At 48.9% G+C, this 18,929-nt stretch overlaps 1 long non-coding RNA gene across 1 annotated transcript in view; it reads left to right on the forward strand.

Moving 5' to 3' along the window:
• The first annotated feature begins 258 nt into the window (after positions 1-258).
• LOC117515133 overlaps positions 259-18,929 on the forward strand; it is a 28,239-nt gene continuing 9,568 nt past the window's right edge. Inside the window, exons 1-2 of the long non-coding RNA XR_004562070.1 lie at positions 259-374; positions 17,914-17,916. This is a non-coding gene — a long non-coding RNA (uncharacterized LOC117515133). The remainder of the gene's footprint in view (positions 375-17,913; positions 17,917-18,929) is intronic.

The raw sequence follows: 18,929 nt of genomic DNA on the forward strand, positions 1-18,929 counted from the left end.
TCATTAATTTGTTTTTGGATAAATTAATTTCATCTGCCTTGAAAACAAAAAACAAGAACAAAAAAAAAAGAATGCTGCACCAATCCTCAAAAACTTCACATGTTTTTCCACAACAATTTTCTATCTCTCTAAATAAAAACTATTTTTTTCATGTTAACAGATCCATTCTTTAGCAGAATTTACTTGCTATCATGCTTCAGTTAGTAACAGACACTACAGCCAGAGTGCAGCCTCTACTAGTGTGAGATAGGAAACATAACCATGTGACATTCTCTGGCCTCTAGGATTGGCTGTAAGTTAAAGATCATCTGGAAGAGACATGGATGTTACAGCTGAGAATTTGTAGTTTCAGGAAGTGGTTGAATAATGTCTCTGTGATATTCCACCACTGACCTATTAAATATGACAAAAAGTATACTTGGATGTGGTGGAGCATGAACTCCAGAGGATTTTTTTTAAGCCCACATACCCAACCAGTCGATCGTGGACAACCAGTCCATCGCGGCCTGAATTCCAGTCGATTGCATGAGAAAAACAAAATCTGTCACTGGACTCATCGAGAGGATTTAGTGCTGCTATAACAGACTGATGATGAAGGTGGCAGCAATGCACTAATAATGCACCTTTAACAAAGAATTGGAAATTGGAGCAGCATTTCACAATGAGCCACAAGAGATATGATGCAAACTTCCTGGCAAAATCACTTCTGCACACCTGAAAAATCTAGGAATTGAAATGTCAGTTATCAGTACAACCATCCATTTTTACCAGGCCCAATACCACATGTAAGGCTGCAACCATAGCTTCTTATTGTGTCAGTCATGTTCTAGAAACGGGAAAGAACTTTTTCAAGGATAGTAAGATTATGAAAGAAGCGTTCATGGAAGCCGCAGATGTGCTCTTTGCCCATTTTAAAAATTGAAAGGAGCTTGTGTCTGCTATTCAAGATGTGCAGCTATTAAGAAATTCTGTTGCATGGTGATGCGAGGGAATGCGAGGGTGTTGAACCGCAACTGAGGAATGATAATGATATGAGTATTTTTCTCTCCAATTTGATGACACCACTGTTGCTAATGGATGTGGCTCAGCTATGTGTTTTCATTAGAATGGTTTTTGACAGCATGAATGCAAAAGAAGAGCTGCTGACCATTTTGCCTTTGAAAGGGCACATGAGAGGCACAGATGAACATGTTTAAAAGCAAGTTACACCTGTTATTAAGCAGGTTGCAACAGTGTGATCTGTGGAACTTTCCACACATGGACATGGAGCTTGAGCTATGATCATCAAGTGCAGACCATCTTGTCAAATTTCACAGGCGATTTACTGACTTTGCATCCATTGAGCCTGTTGTCAGTTTTCTGTTTTCCATTTGAGGAAAATATAGATGTGGATTGTATAACGTCCAAAGTAGCATCACTCTTCAACCTGGATAGCTGTGCTATTGTGAATGATATCCTCACACTAAAAAATTACATTGAGCTCAAATCCAGAGCAACACCTGCCATGAATGTCTAATTCTGGATCTAATGCAGAAAGAGAAGTACCCCAACCTCAGACAAATTGCATAGAATTTGACTGCACTTTTTGGATCAACATATTTGTGTGACTCTGCCTTTTAAATGGACTACATTTATATAGTGCATTTCCATCTGCATCAGACGTTCAAGGCGCTTTGCAATAATGCCTCACATTCACCCCAATGTCAGGGTGCTGCCATACAAAGTGCTCACTATACACCGGGAGCAACTAGAGGATTAAGGACTTTGGCCAAGGGCCCTTAGTGATTTTCCAATCAGGCTGGGATTTGAACCAAGGATTCTCTGGTCTCAAGCCCAGTGCTTAGATCCTAGACCGTCACCTTCCCTTTTCACACATGAAAATCATTAAGTCAAAATTAAGATCCACCATGACTGATGTGTTGTGAAAGTGTAGGAACACGGACCCACAACAGGGGGCGCAAATGAACGGACAATGGAGGAAGTCAAATAGCACTTTTACTGTTGTGAAATAAGCACAACAAACACGACAGATTACAATAATAGACAATAAAGTCAAATCACAAAAGGTGTCATGTGGGCAGGCTCGAAGATAGAAGACGTCTGTCCAAAGCAGAACCGGAACCACACGATTTCCTCCGCCACCGAACCCCGGGAATACTGGAGCCGCCAAGTCCCGAACTCCCAGGTGGCCACTGCCTCCGCTTGTCGGATCTGGTACTGCTGGCGAGGAACAAAAACAGTCAGATGTGGGTGCGCCTGCACCCAGCAACACGTATGGTGGAAAAACCACCTCCACCTCTCGTCAGGAAAACACTGGTTAGTGCAGGAATGTGAGTACTTATCCAAAAGGTCCAATACAGTCTCCTGCTGTTCTACTCACTATCTGCGCAAAGCAACAAAGTATTATGGTCAAGAAGACAACACAATTGGCTGAGTACATTACCTCCTCGGTAGAGCGATATCTCGGCAAAGAGGTGGAGATGACGTCTTGCTGATATACCGATGCGGATCAGATGATTGGTGACAGCTGTTGTAGGTGATAAGTGACAGCTGTCACCCCGGCTGCTCCTGCGAGGCGGCAGCGCCCTCTGGTGCCTGGAGCCCGCACTCCAGACAGGGTGCCCTCTGGTGGTGGTGGGCCAGCAGTACCTCCTCTTCAGCGGCCCACACAACAGGACCCCCCCCTCAACGGGCGCCTCCTGGCGCCCGACCAGGCTTGTCCGGGTGGCGGCGGTAGAAATCGGACAGGAGGGCCGGGTCCAGGATGAAGCTCCTCTTCACCCAGGAGCGTTCTTCGGGTCCGTACCCCTCCCAGTCCACCAAATACTGGAAGCCCCGGCCCATCCTACGGACATCCAAGAGCCGGCGCACAGTCCAAGCCGGCTCGCCATCGATGATCCGGGCAGGAGGTGGTGCCGGACCCGGAGTACAGAGGGGTGAGGTGTGATGCGGCTTAATCCGGGACACATGGAAAACGGGATGGATCTGCAGCGAGGCCGGAAGCTGAAGCCTCACTGCGGCTGGACTGATGACCTTGAGGATCTTGAATGGACTGATGTACCGATCCTGCAGTTTAGGTGAGTCCACTTTGAGGGGAATGTCCTTTGTTGACAACCACACTTCCTGCCCTGGCCGATACGTAGGGGCCGGGGTCCGCCGACGGTCTGCATGGGCTTTCGTCCTCATCCGGGCCCTCAGCAAAGCAGAACGGGCGGCACGCCACACCCGACAGCACTTCCGCAGGTGGGCCTGGACCGAGGGCACACCGACCTCTCCCTCAACCACCAGAAACAAAGGAGGCTGGTACCCCAGACACACCTCAAAAGGGGAGAGGCCGGTGGCTGACGATACCTGGCTGTTATGGGCATACTCGATCCAGGCCAAATGGGTACTCCAGGCCGCCGGGTGCGCGGCCGTCACGCAACGCAGGGCCTGTTCCACCTCCTGATTGGCCCGTTCTGCTTTCCCGTTGGTCTGGGGATGATACCCGGATGAGAGACTCACCGTGGCCCCCAGTTCCCGGCAGAAGCTCTTCCAGACTTGCGAGGAGAACTGGGGACCGCGATCGGAGACGATGTCTGTTGGAATCCCATGCAGCCGGACGACGTGGTGGACCAGGAGGTCCGCTCTCTCCTGGGCAGTCGGGAGCTTCGGGAGGGCCACGAAGTGGGCCGCCTTGGAGAATCGGTCCACTATCGTGAGGATGGTGGTGTTGCCCTGGGACGGCGGGAGGCCCGTGACAAAATCCAGGCCGATGTGGGACCAGGGGCGATGAGGCACGGGCAGCGGCTGGAGCAGTCCCGATGCCCTGCGGTGATCAGCCTTGCCCCTGGCGCAGGTGGTGCAGGCCTGGATATAATCCCGGACGTCGGCCTCTAGGGACGCCCACCAGAAGCGCTGCCGGACAACTGCCATGGTTCTTCGCACCCCCGGATGACAGGAGAACTTGGAGCCGTGACAGAAGTCCAGGACTGCAGCCCTAGCCTCTGGTGGGACGTAAAGTCTGTTCTTCGGCCCAGTTCCGGGGTCCGGGCTTCGTGCCAGGGCCTCCCGGACGGTTCTCTCTACGTCCCAGGTGAGGGTGGCCACGATAGCAGACTCCGGGATGATGGGTTCCGGTGGATCCGACAACTCCGTTTTGACTTCATCTTCATGTACGCGGGACAAGGCATCCGATCTCTGGTTTTTGGTCCCGGGACGGTAGGTGATCCGGAAGTCAAAACGGCCGAAGAACAGTGACCAGCGGGCTTGCCTGGGGTTCAGCCGCTTGGCGGTCCTGATATACTCCAGGTTCCGGTGGTCAGTGAAAACCGTGAATGGCACGGACGTTCCCTCCAACAGATGTCGCCACTCTTCAAGAGCCTCTTTCACCGCAAGGAGTTCTCGATTGCCGACGTCATAGTTCCGTTCGGCCGGGGTCAACCTGCGGGAAAAATAGGCACACGGGTGAAGGACCTTATCGGTCTCTCCGGTCTGGGAAAGCACAGCTCCTATCCCTGAGTCCGAGGCATCCACTTCAACCACAAACTGGCGACTAGGATCGGGCTGCACCAGAACGGGTGCAGACGAGAAGCGCCGTTTCAACTCCTTGAACGCGGCATCGCAACGATCCGACCAGGTGAAGGGGACTTTTGGAGAGGTCAGGGCTGTCAGGGGGCTAACTACCTGACTGTAGCCCTTAATGAACCTCCTGTAGAAATTTGCAAAGCCGAGGAACTGTTGCAGTTTCCTACGGCTGGTAGGTTGGGGCCAGTCTCTCACCGCCGCGACCTTGGCCGGATCAGGAGCGACGGAGTTAGGGGAGATGATAAACCCCAGGAAGGACAAAGAAGTGCGGTGGAACTCGCACTTCTCGCCCTTCACAAACAGCCGGTTCTCTAACAACCACTGCAGGACCTGACGTACATGCCGGACATGGGTCTCAGGATCCGGAGAAAAGATGAGTATATCGTCCAGATATACGAAGATGAATCGGTGCAGGAAATCCCGCAAGACATCATTAACCAATGCTTGGAACGTCGCGGGGGCGTTTGTAAGACCGAACGGCATGACCAGGTACTCAAAGTGACCTAAGGGGGTGTTAAATGCCGTCTTCCACTCGTCTCCCTTCCGGATCCGAACCAGGTGATACGCATTTCTAAGATCTACCTTAGTGAACATTTGGGCTCCATGCAGGGGTGTGAACACTGAATCCAACAAGGGCAATGGGTATCGGTTACGAACCGTGATTTCGTTCAGCCCCCTGTAATCAATGCATGGACGTAGTTCGCCATCCTTTTTCCCCACAAAAAAGAAACCTGCACCCATCGGGGAGGTGGAATTCCGGATCAACCCGGCAGCTAATGAGTCCTGGATGTAGGTCTCCATTGATTCGCGCTCAGGTCGTGAGAGGTTGTACAGCCTGCTGGACGGAAACTCAACGCCTGGAACCAAATCAATGGCACAATCATACGGGCGGTGCGGGGGAAGGGTGAGCGCCAGATCCTTACTGAACACGTCCACAAGGTCATGGTACTCCACCGGCACTGTCCCAAGATTGGGCGGGACTCTGACCTCCTCCTTAGCCTGGGAACCGGGAGTAACCGAGGAACCTAAACATACCCGATGGCAGGTCTCGCTCCACTGAACCACTACCCCGGACGGCCAATCGATCCGGGGATTGTGTTTTAACATCCAGGGGAACCCGAGAATCACACAGGAGGTGGCAGGAGTCACAAAAAACTCGATCTCCTCCCGGTGGTTCCCTGACACCACCAGAGTTACTGGAGGTGTCTTATGTGTGATTAAAGGGAGTAGGGAGCCATCTAGTGCCCGTACTTGCACAGGTGAAGTAAGTGCCACCAGAGGGAGCCCTGCCTCCCTGGCCCATTTGCTGTCTAGCAAATTCCCTTCAGAGCCCGTGTCCACCAGTGCTGGGGCCTGAAGGGTTAAATCCTCATAAAGGATTGTAACTGGGAGTCGTGTGGCAATATGGGTGTGTCCCACGTGAATGTCTTGACCCACCCCTAGCCCAGTTTCTAGGGGCGGGCGTTGGTGTTTAACCGCTCGGGGCAGTCCCTCACCTGATGCTCTATCGAGCCACAAACAAAGCATGCTCCGCGGACCAGCCTCCTCTGTCTATCCGGTGGTCTAAATGTGGCCCTGCTCGTGTCCATAGCTTCATCAGCAGGGGGAGCTGTAACCACAAGGAGCGTAGAGGCCGTGGAGCGTGGGGAGGGCGGAGCTCGGTCGGAGCTGGAAGGGAGAGGGACGGCGCGTGCCTGGCCACGCCCTTCATCTCGTTCCCGACGGCGTTCTTCTAACCGATTGTCTAATCGTATAACGAGATCAATAAGCCCATCTAAATCCCGCGGTTCGTCCTTAGCCACCAGGTACTCCTTCAGGACCAACGACAGTCCATTTACGAAGGCGGCGCGGAGGGCAGTGCTATGCCAGCCGGACCTTGCAGCCGCGATGCGGAAGTCGACTGCATAAGCAGCTGCGCTCCGGCGCCCCTGTCTCATTGACAGCAGCACGGCTGAAGCGGTCTCTCCTCTATTTGGGTGATCGAACACTGTTCTGAACTCCGTCACAAACCCATCATATGTCTGAAGGAGCCGTGAATTTTGCTCCCAGAGTGCTGTAGCCCAAGCGCGTGCCTCACCGCGAAGCAGATTTATCACATAAGCTATCTTGCTAGCATCAGTCGCGTACATGACGGGACGTTGTGCGAAGACGAGCGAACACTGCATAAGAAAGTCCGCGCACGTCTCCACACAACCCCCGTACGGCTCTGGAGGGCTTATGTATGCTTCCGGGGAAGGTGGGAGGGGTCGTTGAACGACCTGTGGAACGTCACTGTTACGCACAGGGTCGACAGACGTGATACGTGTTGGTTTACGTGTTGGCATCAGAATTTTGGCTCTCTGTTGGGACTGTTTACACAGAGACTGCTACCTGCTGCTTTGGACTTGAATTAACAGTCTTTTTCAAGACTTTTTTACTTTTTTACCTTTTTACTTTTTCTTTTTTTTTACTTTTTTACTGTGCTCCAACGCCTAAGGAAGACCTCTAACGGTCGAAACATCGCGACGGAGCACTTTTATCAGCTAACTTCCATCAGCGTTGGCAAGCTAACTAGCTTGCTAACGCTTTCGTTTTTATTTTTTTTATTTTATTTATTTATTTTTTTCTCTTTTAGCACTGTTGTCGTGCGTTATCTGTGCTGCTCCACAGCGTGTTTAGTTGATTTTTATTTTATTTTAGCACCGTTGTCGTGCGTTCGCTGTTGTCGTGCGTTGCCTGTGCTGCTTCATGGCCTGTTTGGTGCCTTGATTGGGGCACTCCTTCTGCTGAATCACCTTTAAATTATTTACACATTATTCACTTTGTGTGTTTTTAGGAATCCACTAGGTTGCGTAGCTACTAGCTCTTAGCCGATTTAGCATGGCGGCTTCTCCTGTCTCTCCCGTACTTTTCTGCTCTGGGTGTGAAATGTTTAGTTATTCCTCGGCCTCCTTTAGCAGTAACGGTACTTGTAATAAATGCAGCTTATTCGTAGCTTTGGAGGCCAGGCTGGGCGAATTGGAGACTCGGCTCCGCACCGTGGAAAATTCTACAGCTAGCCAGGCCCCTGTAGTCGGTGCGGACCAAGGTAGCTTAGCCGCCGTTAGTTCCCCCCTGGCAGATCCCGGGCAGTCGGGAAAGCAGGCTGACTGGGTGACTGTGAGGAGGAAGCGTAGCCCTAAACAGAAGCCCCGTGTACACCGTCAACCCGTTCACATCTCTAACCGTTTTTCCCCACTCGACGATACACTCGCCGAGGATCAAACTCTGGTTATTGGCGACTCTGTTTTGAGAAATGTGAAGTTAGCGACACCAGCAACCATTGTCAATTGTCTTCCGGGGGCCAGAGCAGGCGACATCGAAGGACATTTGAAATTGCTGGCTAAGGATAAGCGTAAATTTGGTAAGATTGTAATTCACGTCGGCAGTAATGACACTCGGTTACGCCAATCGGAGGTCACTAAAATTAACATTAAATCGGTGTGTAACTTTGCAAAAACAATGTCGGACTCTGTTGTTTTCTCTGGGCCCCTCCCCAATCAGACCGGGAGTGACATGTTTAGCCGCATGTTCTCCTTGAATTGCTGGCTGTCTGAGTGGTGTCCAAAAAATGAGGTGGGCTTCATTGATAATTGGCAAAGCTTCTGGGGAAAACCTGGTCTTGTTAGGAGAGACGGCATCCATCCCACTTTAGATGGAGCAGCTCTCATTTCTAGAAATCTGGCCAATTTTCTTGGATCCTCCAAACTGTGACTGTCCAGCGTTGCGACCAGGAGGCAGAGCTGTGGTCTTATACACCTCTCTGCAGCTTCTCTCCCCCTGCCATCCCCTCGTTGCCCCATCCCCGTAGAGACGGTGCCTGCTCCCAGACCACCAATAACCAGCAAAAATCTATTTAAGCATAAAAATTCAAAAAGAAAAAATAATATAGCACCTTCAATTGCACCACAGACTAAAACAGTTAAATGTGGTCTATTAAACATTAGGTCTCTCTCTTCTAAGTCCCTGTTGGTAAATGATATAATAATTGATCAAGGTATTGATTTATTCTTCCTAACAGAAACCTGGTTACAGCAGGATGAATATGTTAGTTTAAATGAGTCAACACCCCCGAGTCACACTAACTGTCAGAATGCTCGTAGCACGGGCCGTGGCGGAGGATTAGCAGCAATCTTCCATTCCAGCTTATTAATTAATCAAAAACCTAGACAGAGCTTTAATTCATTTGAAAGCTTGTCTCTTAGTCTTGTCCATCCAAATTGGAAGTCCCAAAAACCAGTTTTATTTGTTATTATCTATCGTCCACCTGGTCGTTACTGTGAGTTTCTCTGTGAATTCTCAGACCTTTTGTCTGACTTAGTGCTTAGCTCAGATAAGATAATTATAGTGGGCGATTTTAATATCCACACAGATGCTGAGAATGACAGCCTCAACACTGCATTTAATCTATTATTAGACTCTATCGGCTTTGCTCAAAATGTAAATGAGTCCACCCACCACTTTAATCATATCTTAGATCTTGTTCTGACTTATGGTATGGAAATAGAAGACTTAACAGTATTCCCTGAAAACTCCCTTCTGTCTGATCATTTTTTAATAACATTTACATTTACCCTGATGGACTACCCTGCAGTGGGGAATAAGTTTCATTACACTAGAAGTCTTTCAGAAAGCGCTGTAACTAGGTTTAAGGATATGATTCCTTCGTTATGTTCTCTAATGTCATATACCAACACAGAGCAGAGTAGCTACCTAAACTCTGTAAGGGAGTTAGAGTATCTCGTCAATAGTTTTACATCCTCTTTGAAGACAACTTTGGATGCTGTAGCTCCTCTGAAAAAGAGAGCTTTAAATCAGAAGTGTCTGACTCCGTGGTATAACTCACAAACTCGTAGCTTAAAGCAGATAACCCGTAAGTTGGAGAGGAAATGGCGTCTCACTAATTTAGAAGATCTTCACTTAGCCTGGAAAAAGAGTTTGTTGCTCTATAAAAAAGCCCTCCGTAAAGCTAGGACATCTTTCTACTCATCACTAATTGAAGAAAATAAGAATAACCTCAGGTTTCTTTTCAGCACTGTAGCTAGGCTGACAAAGAGTCAGAGCTCTATTGAGCTGAGTATTCCATTAACTTTAACTAGTAATGACTTCATGACTTTCTTTGCTAACAAAATTTTGACTATTAGAGAAAAAATTACTCATAACCATCCCAAAGATGTATCGTTATCTTTGGCTGCTTTCAGTGATGCCGGTATTTGGTTAGACTCTTTCTCTCCGGTTGTTCTGTCTGAGTTATTTTCATTGGTTGCTTTGTCCAAACCATCGGCATGTTTATTGGACCCCATTCCTGCCAGGCTGCTCAAGGAAGTCCTACCATTATTTAATGCTTCAATCTTAAATATGATCAATCTATCTTTGTTAGTTGGTTATGTACCACAGGCCTTTAAGGTGGCAGTAATTAAACCATTACTTAAAAAGCCATCACTTGACCCAGCTATCTTAGCTAATTATAGGCCAATTTCCAACCTTCCTTTTCTCTCAAAGATTCTTGAGAGGGTAGTTGTAAAACAGCTAACTGATCACCTGCAGAGGAATGGTCTATTTGAAGAGTTTCAGTCAGGTTTTAGAATTCATCATAGTACAGAAACAGCATTAGTGAAGGTTACAAATGATCTTCTTATGGCTTCGGACAGTGGACTTATCTCTGTGCTCGTTCTGTTGGACCTCAGTGCTGCTTTTGATACTGTTGACCATAAAATTTTATTACAGAGATTAGAGCATGTCATAGGTATTAAAGGCACTGCGCTGCGGTGGTTTGAATCACATTTGTCTAATAGATTACAGTTTGTTCATGTAAATGGGGAATCTTCTTCACAGACTAAAGTTAATTATGGAGTTCCACAAGGTTCTGTGCTAGGACCAATTTTATTCACTTTATACATGCTTCCCTTAGGCAGTATTATTAGACAGTATTGCTTAAATTTTCATTGTTACGCAGATGATACCCAGCTTTATCTATCCATGAAGCCAGAGGATACACACCAATTAGCTAAACTGCAGGATTGTCTTACAGACATAAAGACATGGATGACCTCTAATTTCCTGCTTTTAAACTCAGATAAAACTGACGTTATTGTACTTGGCCCCACAAATCTTAGAAGCATGGTGTCTAACCAGATCGTTACTCTGGATTGGCATTTCCCTGATCTCTAGTAATACTGTGAGAAATCTTGGAGTCATTTTTGATCAGGATATGTCATTCAAAGCGCATATTAAACAAATATGTAGGACTGCCTTTTTGCATTTACGCAATATCTCTAAAATCAGAAAGGTCTTGTCTCAGAGTGATGCTGAAAAACTAATTCATGCATTTATTTCCTCTAGGCTGGACTATTGTAATTCATTATTATCAGGTTGTCCTAAAAGTTCCCTAAAAAGCCTTCAGTTGGTTCAGAATGCTGCAGCTAGAGTACTGACGGGGACTAGCAGGAGAGAGCATATCTCACCCGTGTTGGCCTCTCTTCATTGGCTTCCTGTTAATTCTAGAATAGAATTTAAAATTCTTCTTCTTACTTATAAGGTTTTGAATAATCAGGTCCCATCTTATCTTAGGGACCTCGTAGTACCATATTACCCCATTAGAGCGCTTCGCTCTCAGACTGCGGGCTTACTTGTAGTTCCTAGGGTTTGTAAGAGTAGAATGGGAGGCAGAGCCTTCAGCTTTCAGGCTCCTCTCCTGTGGAACCAGCTCCCAATTCAGATCAGGGAGACAGATACCCTCTCTACTTTTAAGATTAGGCTTAAAACTTTCCTTTTCGCTAAGGCTTATAGTTAGGGCTGGATCGGGTGACCCTGGACCATCCCTTGGTTATGCTGCTTTAGACGTAGATTGTGGGGGGGTTCCCATGATGCACTGTTTCTTTCTCTTTTTGCTCCGTATGCATCACTCTGCATTTAATCATTAGTGATCGATCTCTGCCCCCCTTCACGGCATGTCTTTTTCCTGGTTTTTTCCCTTAGCCCCAACCAGTCTCAGCAGAAGACTGCCCCTCCCTGAGCCTGGTTCTGCTGGAGGTTTCTTCCTGTTAAAAGGGAGTTTTTCCTTCCCACTGTTGCCAAGTGCTTGCTCATAGGGGGTCGTTTTGACCGTTGGGGTTTTTCATAATTATTGTATGGCCTTGCCTTACAATATGGAGCGCCTTGGGGCAACTGTTTGTTGTGATTTGGCGCTATATAAGAAAAAAGTTGATTGAGTTGATTGATTGACAGGAGGGAGAGCCGCAGCAGCGCCCTGAGGGCGCGCTTCCACCTGCGCGGCGAGAGCCTCCACCCTGCGGTTAAGGAGGACGTTCTGCTCGGTCACTAGATCCAACCGAGCCGTGAAGGCGGTGAGGATTCGCTGCAACTCACCGATCATTCCTCCTGCGGACGCCTGTGCGCCCTGTTCTTCCATTGGCCGTTCAACAGCCGGTTGACGCCCCTCGGGATCCATGACGTTGGCCGAGATATCCTGTTGTGAAAGTGTAGGAACACGGACCCACAACAGGGGGCGCAAATGAACGGACAATGGAGGAAGTCAAATAGCACTTTTACTGTTGTGAAATAAGCACAACAAACACGACAGATTACAATAATAGACAATAAGGTCAAATCACAAAAGGTGTCATGTGGGCAGGCTCGAAGATAGAAGACGTCTGTCCAAAGCAGAACCAGAACCACACGATTTCCTCCACCACCGAACCCTGGGAATACCGGAGCCGCCAAGTCCCGAACTCCCAGGTGGCCACTGCCTCCACTTGTCGGATCTGGTACTGCTGGCGAGGAACAAAAACAGTCAGATGTGGGTGCGCCTGCACCCAGCAACACGTATGGTGGAAAAACCACCTCCACCTCTCGTCAGGAAAACACTGGTTAGTGCAGGAATGTGAGTACTTATCCAAAAGGTCCAATACAGTCTCCTGCTGTTCTACTCACTATCTGCGCAAAGCAACAAAGTATTATGGTCAAGAAGACAACACAATTACATATCACCTGGTTCGGATCCGGAAGGGAGACGAGTGGAAGACGGCATTTAACACCCCCTTAGGTCACTTTGAGTACCTGGTCATGCCGTTCGGCCTCACAAACGCCCCCGCAACGTTCCAAGCATTAGTTAATGTCTTGTGGGAATTCCTGCACCGATTCGTCTTCATATATCTAGACGATATACTCATCTTTTCTCCGGATCCTGAGACTCATGTCCGGCATGTACGTCAGGTCCTGCAGCGGTTGTTGGAGAACCGGCTGTTTGTGAAGGGCGAGAAGTGTGAGTTTCACCGCACCTCTTTGTCTTTCCTGGGGTTTATCATCTCCCCCAACTCCGTCGCTCCTGATCCGGCCAAGGTTGCGGCGGTGAGAGACTGGCCCCAACCCACCAGCCGTAGGAAGCTGCAACAGTTCCTCGGCTTTGCGAATTTCTACAGGAGGTTCATTAAGGGCTACAGTCAGGTAGTTAGCCCCCTGACAGCCCTGACCTCTCCAAAAGTTCCCTTCACCTGGTCGGATCGGTGCGATGCCGCGTTCAAGGAGTTGAAACGGCGCTTCTCGTCTGCACCTGTTCTGGTGCAGCCCGATCCTAGTCGCCAGTTTGTGGTTGAAGTGGACGCCTCGGACTCAGGGATAGGAGCCGTGCTATCTCAGAGCAGAAAGGCCGATAAGGTCCTTCACCTGTGTGCCTATTTTTCCCGCAGGTTGACCCCGGTTGAACGGAACTATGACGTCGGCAATCGAGAACTCCTTGCGGTGAAAGAGGCTCTTGAAGAGTGGAGACATCTGTTGGAGGGAACGTCCGTGCCATTCACGGTTTTCACTGACCACCGGAACCTGGAGTATATCAGGACCGCCAAGCGGCTGAACCCCAGGCAAGCCCGCTGGTCACTGTTCTTCGGCCGTTTTGACTTCCGGATCACCTACCGTCCCGGGACCAAAAACCAGAGATCGGATGCCTTGTCCCGGGTGCATGAAGACGAAGTCAAAACGGAGTTGTCGGATCCACCGGAACCTATCATCCCGGAGTCCGCTATCGTGGCCACCCTCACCTGGGACATAGAGAAAACCGTCCGGGAGGCCCTGGCACGGAGCCTGGATCCCGGAACTGGGCCGAAGAACAGACTTTATGTCCCACCAGAGGCCAGGGCTGCAGTCCTGGACTTCTGTCACGGCTCCAAGTTCTCCTGTCATCCAGGGGTGCGTAGGACCGTGGCAGTTGTCCGGCAGCGCTTCTGGTGGGCGTCCCTGGAGGCTGACGTCCGGGATTATATCCAGGCCTGCACCACCTGCGCCAGGGGCAAGGCTGACCACCGCAGGGCATCGGGACTGCTCCAGCCGCTGCCTGTGCCTCATCGCCCCTGGTCCCACATCGGCCTGGATTTTGTCACGGGCCTCCCGCCGTCCCAGGGCAACACCACCATCCTCACGATAGTGGACCGATTCTCCAAGGCGGCCCACTTCGTGGCCCTCCCGAAGCTCCCGACTGCCCAGGAGACAGCGGACCTCCTGGTCCACCACGTCGTCCGGCTGCATGGGATTCCAACAGACATCGTCTCCGATCGCGGTCCCCAGTTCTCCTCGCAAGTCTGGAGGAGCTTCTGCCGGGAACTGGGGGCCACGGTGAGTCTCTCGTCCGGGTATCATCCTCAGACCAACGGGCAAGCAGAACGGTAAATCAGGAGGTGGAACAGGCCTTGCACTGCGTGACGGCCGCGCACCCGGCGGACTGGAGTACCCATTTGGCCTGGATCGAGTATGCCCATAACAGCCAGGTGTCTTCAGCCACCGGCCTCTCCCCTTTTGAGGTGTGTCTGGGGTATCAGCCCCCGTTGTTTCCGGTGGTTGAGGGAGAGGTCGGTGTGCCCTCGGTCCAGGCCCACCTGCGGAAGTGCCGTCGGGTGTGGCGCGCCGCCCGTTCTGCTTTGCTAAAGGCCCGGACGAGGGCAAAAGCCCATGCAGACCGTCGGAGGACCCCGGCCCCTGCATATCGGCCAGGGCAGGAGGTGTGGTTGTCCACAAAGGACATTCCCCTGAAAGTGGACTCCCCCAAACTACAGGACCGTTACATCGGCCCCTTCAAAATCCTTAAGGTCATCAGTCCAGCCGCAGTGAGGCTTCAGCTTCCGGCCTCACTGCGGATCCATCCTGTTTTCCATGTGTCCCGGATAAAGTTGCATCACACCTCACCCCTCTGTGCTCCGGGTCCGGCACCGCCTCCTGCCCGGATCATCGATGGCGAGCCGGCTTGGACAGTGCGCCGGCTCTTGGATGTCCGTAGGATGGGCCGGGGCTTCCAGTATTTGGTGGACTGGGAGGGGTACGGACCCAAAGAACGCTCCTGGGTGAAGAGGAGCTTCATCCTGGACCCGGCCCTCCTGGCCGATTTCTACCGCCGCCACCCGGACAAGCCTGGTCGGGCGCCAGGAGGCGCCCGTTGAGGGGGGGGTCCTGTTGTGTGGGCCGCTGAAGAGGAGGTACTGCTGGCCCACCACCACCAGAGGGCACCCTGTCTGGAGTGCGGGCTCCAGGCACCAGAGGGCGCTGCCGCCTCGCAGGAGCAGCCGGGGTGACAGCTGTCACTTATCACCTACAACAGCTGTCACCAATCATCTGATCAGCAGTGGTATATCAGCAGGACGACATCTCCACCTCTTTGCCGAGATATCGCTCTACCTAGAAGGTAACGTTCTCAGCTGACTGTGTTTCTGACAGGAATATCTGTTGCTTGTGTGTGTTGGACAGCAGATATTCTGTTTCTTTTTTTGACGAGAGGTGGAGGTGGTTTTCCCGCCATACGGATTGCTGGGTGCAAACGCACCCACATTTAACTGTTTTTGTTCCTCGCCAGCAGTACCAGATCCGACACGCGGAGGCAGTGGCCACCTGGGAGTTCGGGACTTGGCGGCTCCAGTATTCCCGGGGTTCGGTGGCGGAGGAAATCGTGTGGTTCCGGTTCTGCTTTGGACAGACGTCTCTTATCTTCGAGCCTGCCCACGTGACACATTCTTGTGAATTGACTTCTTTGTCTATTGTTGTGATCCGTTGTGTTTGTTGTGCTTATTCACAACAGTAAAGTGTTGTTATTTGACTTCCTCCATTGTCCGTTCATTTGCGCCCCCTGTTGTGGGTCCGTGTTCCTACACTTTCACAACAATGTCCTCTGCAACCTTTCAGTTTCTCTCTCTCATTTTCTTCATTCGTTAGTTCCTCAAATTATTTGCAATAATTTATCAACACATTCTCCTCACTTGTTAGTAAATTACTATCTGCGTCCTTTACCATCCTAACCTACTGTACATCCTTTCCAGGTCTGTCTCTTTGTCTGGCAATTTGGGGCAAGTCCTTTCCCCCTTCTTTAATGTTTAACTTAATGTACAGCTGACTATATGCCTTTCCCTTAACCTTTACCACTTCAGCTTCCACCATCTGATCCTTTAAGTTCGAACTCTCACTCAGAACTCAACAAAGTCATCCAACAAACTACCAGCTGATGTTGCTGAGCTAGAGTCTCCCCTGCCACCACCTTACAGTCTTCAATTTCTTTTATGTTGTATATCCTACAAAGAATGTAGTCCACCTCTGTACACCTTCCTCCCCTCTTATATGTCACCCTGTACTCCTCCCTTTTCTTAAAGTTGGTATTCACCACAACCATTTCCATCCTTTTTACAAAATCATCTACAACCCCAATTCCAGTGAAGTTGGGACGTTGTGTGAAATGTAAATAAAAACAGAATACAATGATTTGCAAATCCTCTTCAACCTATATTCAATTGAATACACCACAAAGACAAGATAATAAATGTTCAAACTGATAGACTTTTTTTAGGTTATAGGTTATATAGGTTGAAGAGGATTTGCAAATCATTGTATTCTGTTTTTATTTACATTTTACGCAACGTCCCAAATTCATTGTAATTGGGGTTGTACTATCTGCCCTTCCACATTCCCGTCCTTGATACCCATTACTACCCATTACTTACTCATCACCTCTGATCACTTGACCAACATGCCCATTGAAGTCTGCTCCAGCCTCCAGTCTTTCTGGCTTGGTGTCACTCTCCACAACCTCATCTAACTCACTCCAGAAATCTTTCTCCTTCATCTCACAACCTGCCTGTGGGGCATATGCACTGATGACATTCATCATCTGCCCTTCAATTTCCAACTTCACATTCATCACTCTATCAGACACTTGCTTAACCTTCAGCACACTCTTAATATAATCTTCCTTTTAAAATGACCCCAACACCATTTCTCCTCCCATCCACACATGATACAGCAGCCTGAACCCACCTCCAATACTCCTGGCCTTACTTCCCTTCCACTTGGTTTCTCCCCTCCATCATAACAGCCAACTCTTTCCCTTTACCAGTCATATTGTCAATATTCAAAGTCCCAACTATCACTTCCACTCATCTAACTTTCCTTCTCCCTCTATCTCCGGGCACATTCTCCTCCTCTTCTTCTTCCTCACCCAGCAATTGCCCAATTTCCTTGGGCACCCTGTTGGGCAAGGGTACCAGTGGTGATTATTGTTAACCCCAGGGTCTACTGATCTGGTATGGAATTTGGACTTCTGACTTGATGCAACCCTATTCATTTATGGGCAGCATGGTAGATTAGTGGTTGGCACTTTTGCCTACCAGCAAGAACGTCATGGAAGTGATTCCCACCTGTGGCCTTTCTTTGTGGAATGTGCATGTTCTCCCTGTATTTGTGTGGGTTCCCTCTGGGTGCTTCGGCTTCCTCCCACATCTAAAGCCATGCAGGTTAGATGAATTGTAAACTTTATAATTGTCTTGTAAAAGAGATCTTGATCTCAATGGGACTAACCTGGTTAAATAAAGGTGAAATGAAATTAATACCCCAGCACTCAGACCACTCAGACCAGAGTGTACTAGCTGCAAACCCCATGCTGCTAAGCGTTGACAAATTTTTTTATGAATGGCTGCATTACCTCCTTCTACCCTCCTGTTTTTTTGTTTGTTTGTTTGTTTGTTTGTTTGTTTTGTTTTCGAGGCTTGGAACTGGAACCCAAAATGTAGTGACTGCATTTCCCATGTGGATGAGTTTGCAGGTCATATCTTGCGATACTTACTCCCAAGCCACTACTTTTGAAAACCACCAGCAAGTCCGCAAAAATATGTTCATCATACAAATATGTTCATCATACACCCAAAATAAGGTTAGTCTGTTAAGCTTAGCTTATTTAGGGAACACAAAATAGGGTGTATTCAGGTTTCATTCATCCCACCAAGGTCATGCTGGTATTGCCCACACTCCACCTCTTTATCCATATCTGGGTTGACGGAGAATTAGATGGAGTCAGATACTGCCAAGATGGTGACATTTGGAATTAACACAGTTTAGCTTCAAACTTGCTTTTCAGTGAAGTTGTGGGTAACATCAGGAAGGATTTATCCTTAAACATATTCATAGTCTATGATTTCCCATCTTGAAGTTGCATCATTGAGAACTGCTTGATCCATAATAGGCAACATATCAGACTATCTGGGATCTTGACATTGAAACCAGCACTTCTTGTAGTAGGTGTTGATTAACAACCTTTTCATGCAACTTTTCTCTTTTCCTCTTAACCCCACCTTAACTTATTCTCTCCACACATCTCTGTGTCCTTGCCCTCTCTGTTTTGTGCGGGAGGAGGGGTGTGAGGATCGGGGTGGGTGGGTGGGTGCATGCATTAATAATGCAGTGCTGCCTAGAAACCAAACACGCTGCAGCAGAGTGCTGTGTGGAATTCTAAAGAGGTATTTGTTTGTACGCGGATGCTGCTCTGCTCCCACCGCTCCCCTTGGCAGCCTTCTCATCTCTACCGTGCCACCCTGATACCTGCCTCAACAACCAGCCAGCACCGGCGTTCAGATCTGCCTGTCTCCTCTTAAGGAGACGCAGTGGTGTCAAAAGTACACACATTTGTTAGTTAAGTAGAAGTATAGATACTGCAGTTTAAAAACACTCTGGTAAAAGTTGAAGTATCAACTTGACCTCTTTACTCAAGTAAAAGTGAAAAAGTATGTGCTCCAAAACCTACTTAAAGTATAAAAGTATAAAGTAACCTTAAAACAAAAAAAAAGGTAGATGCCACTATATGAATTGAAAGCTTAATTTAAAAACTGATTCGTTCTACATGTGGCCCAAGACCCCAAACCCAAAATTACTCCCCAACACCACCTGCACGAAAATGTTTCAATTCTAGAAGCTCTGAAATGCAATCTGGGACTATTCCAGACAATAAACTGCAGTGAGTGCAGCATCCATTTAGTGAGAAAAAAAAAAACAACAACTTTCCTTATTCAGATTCATTCCAGTAGTATTCTGCTCTTACTAGGATGCAG

Source organism: Thalassophryne amazonica, chromosome 8 (assembly GCF_902500255.1).
Source record: "Thalassophryne amazonica chromosome 8, fThaAma1.1, whole genome shotgun sequence".
In the NCBI taxonomy this organism is placed as follows: domain Eukaryota; kingdom Metazoa; phylum Chordata; class Actinopteri; order Batrachoidiformes; family Batrachoididae; genus Thalassophryne; species Thalassophryne amazonica.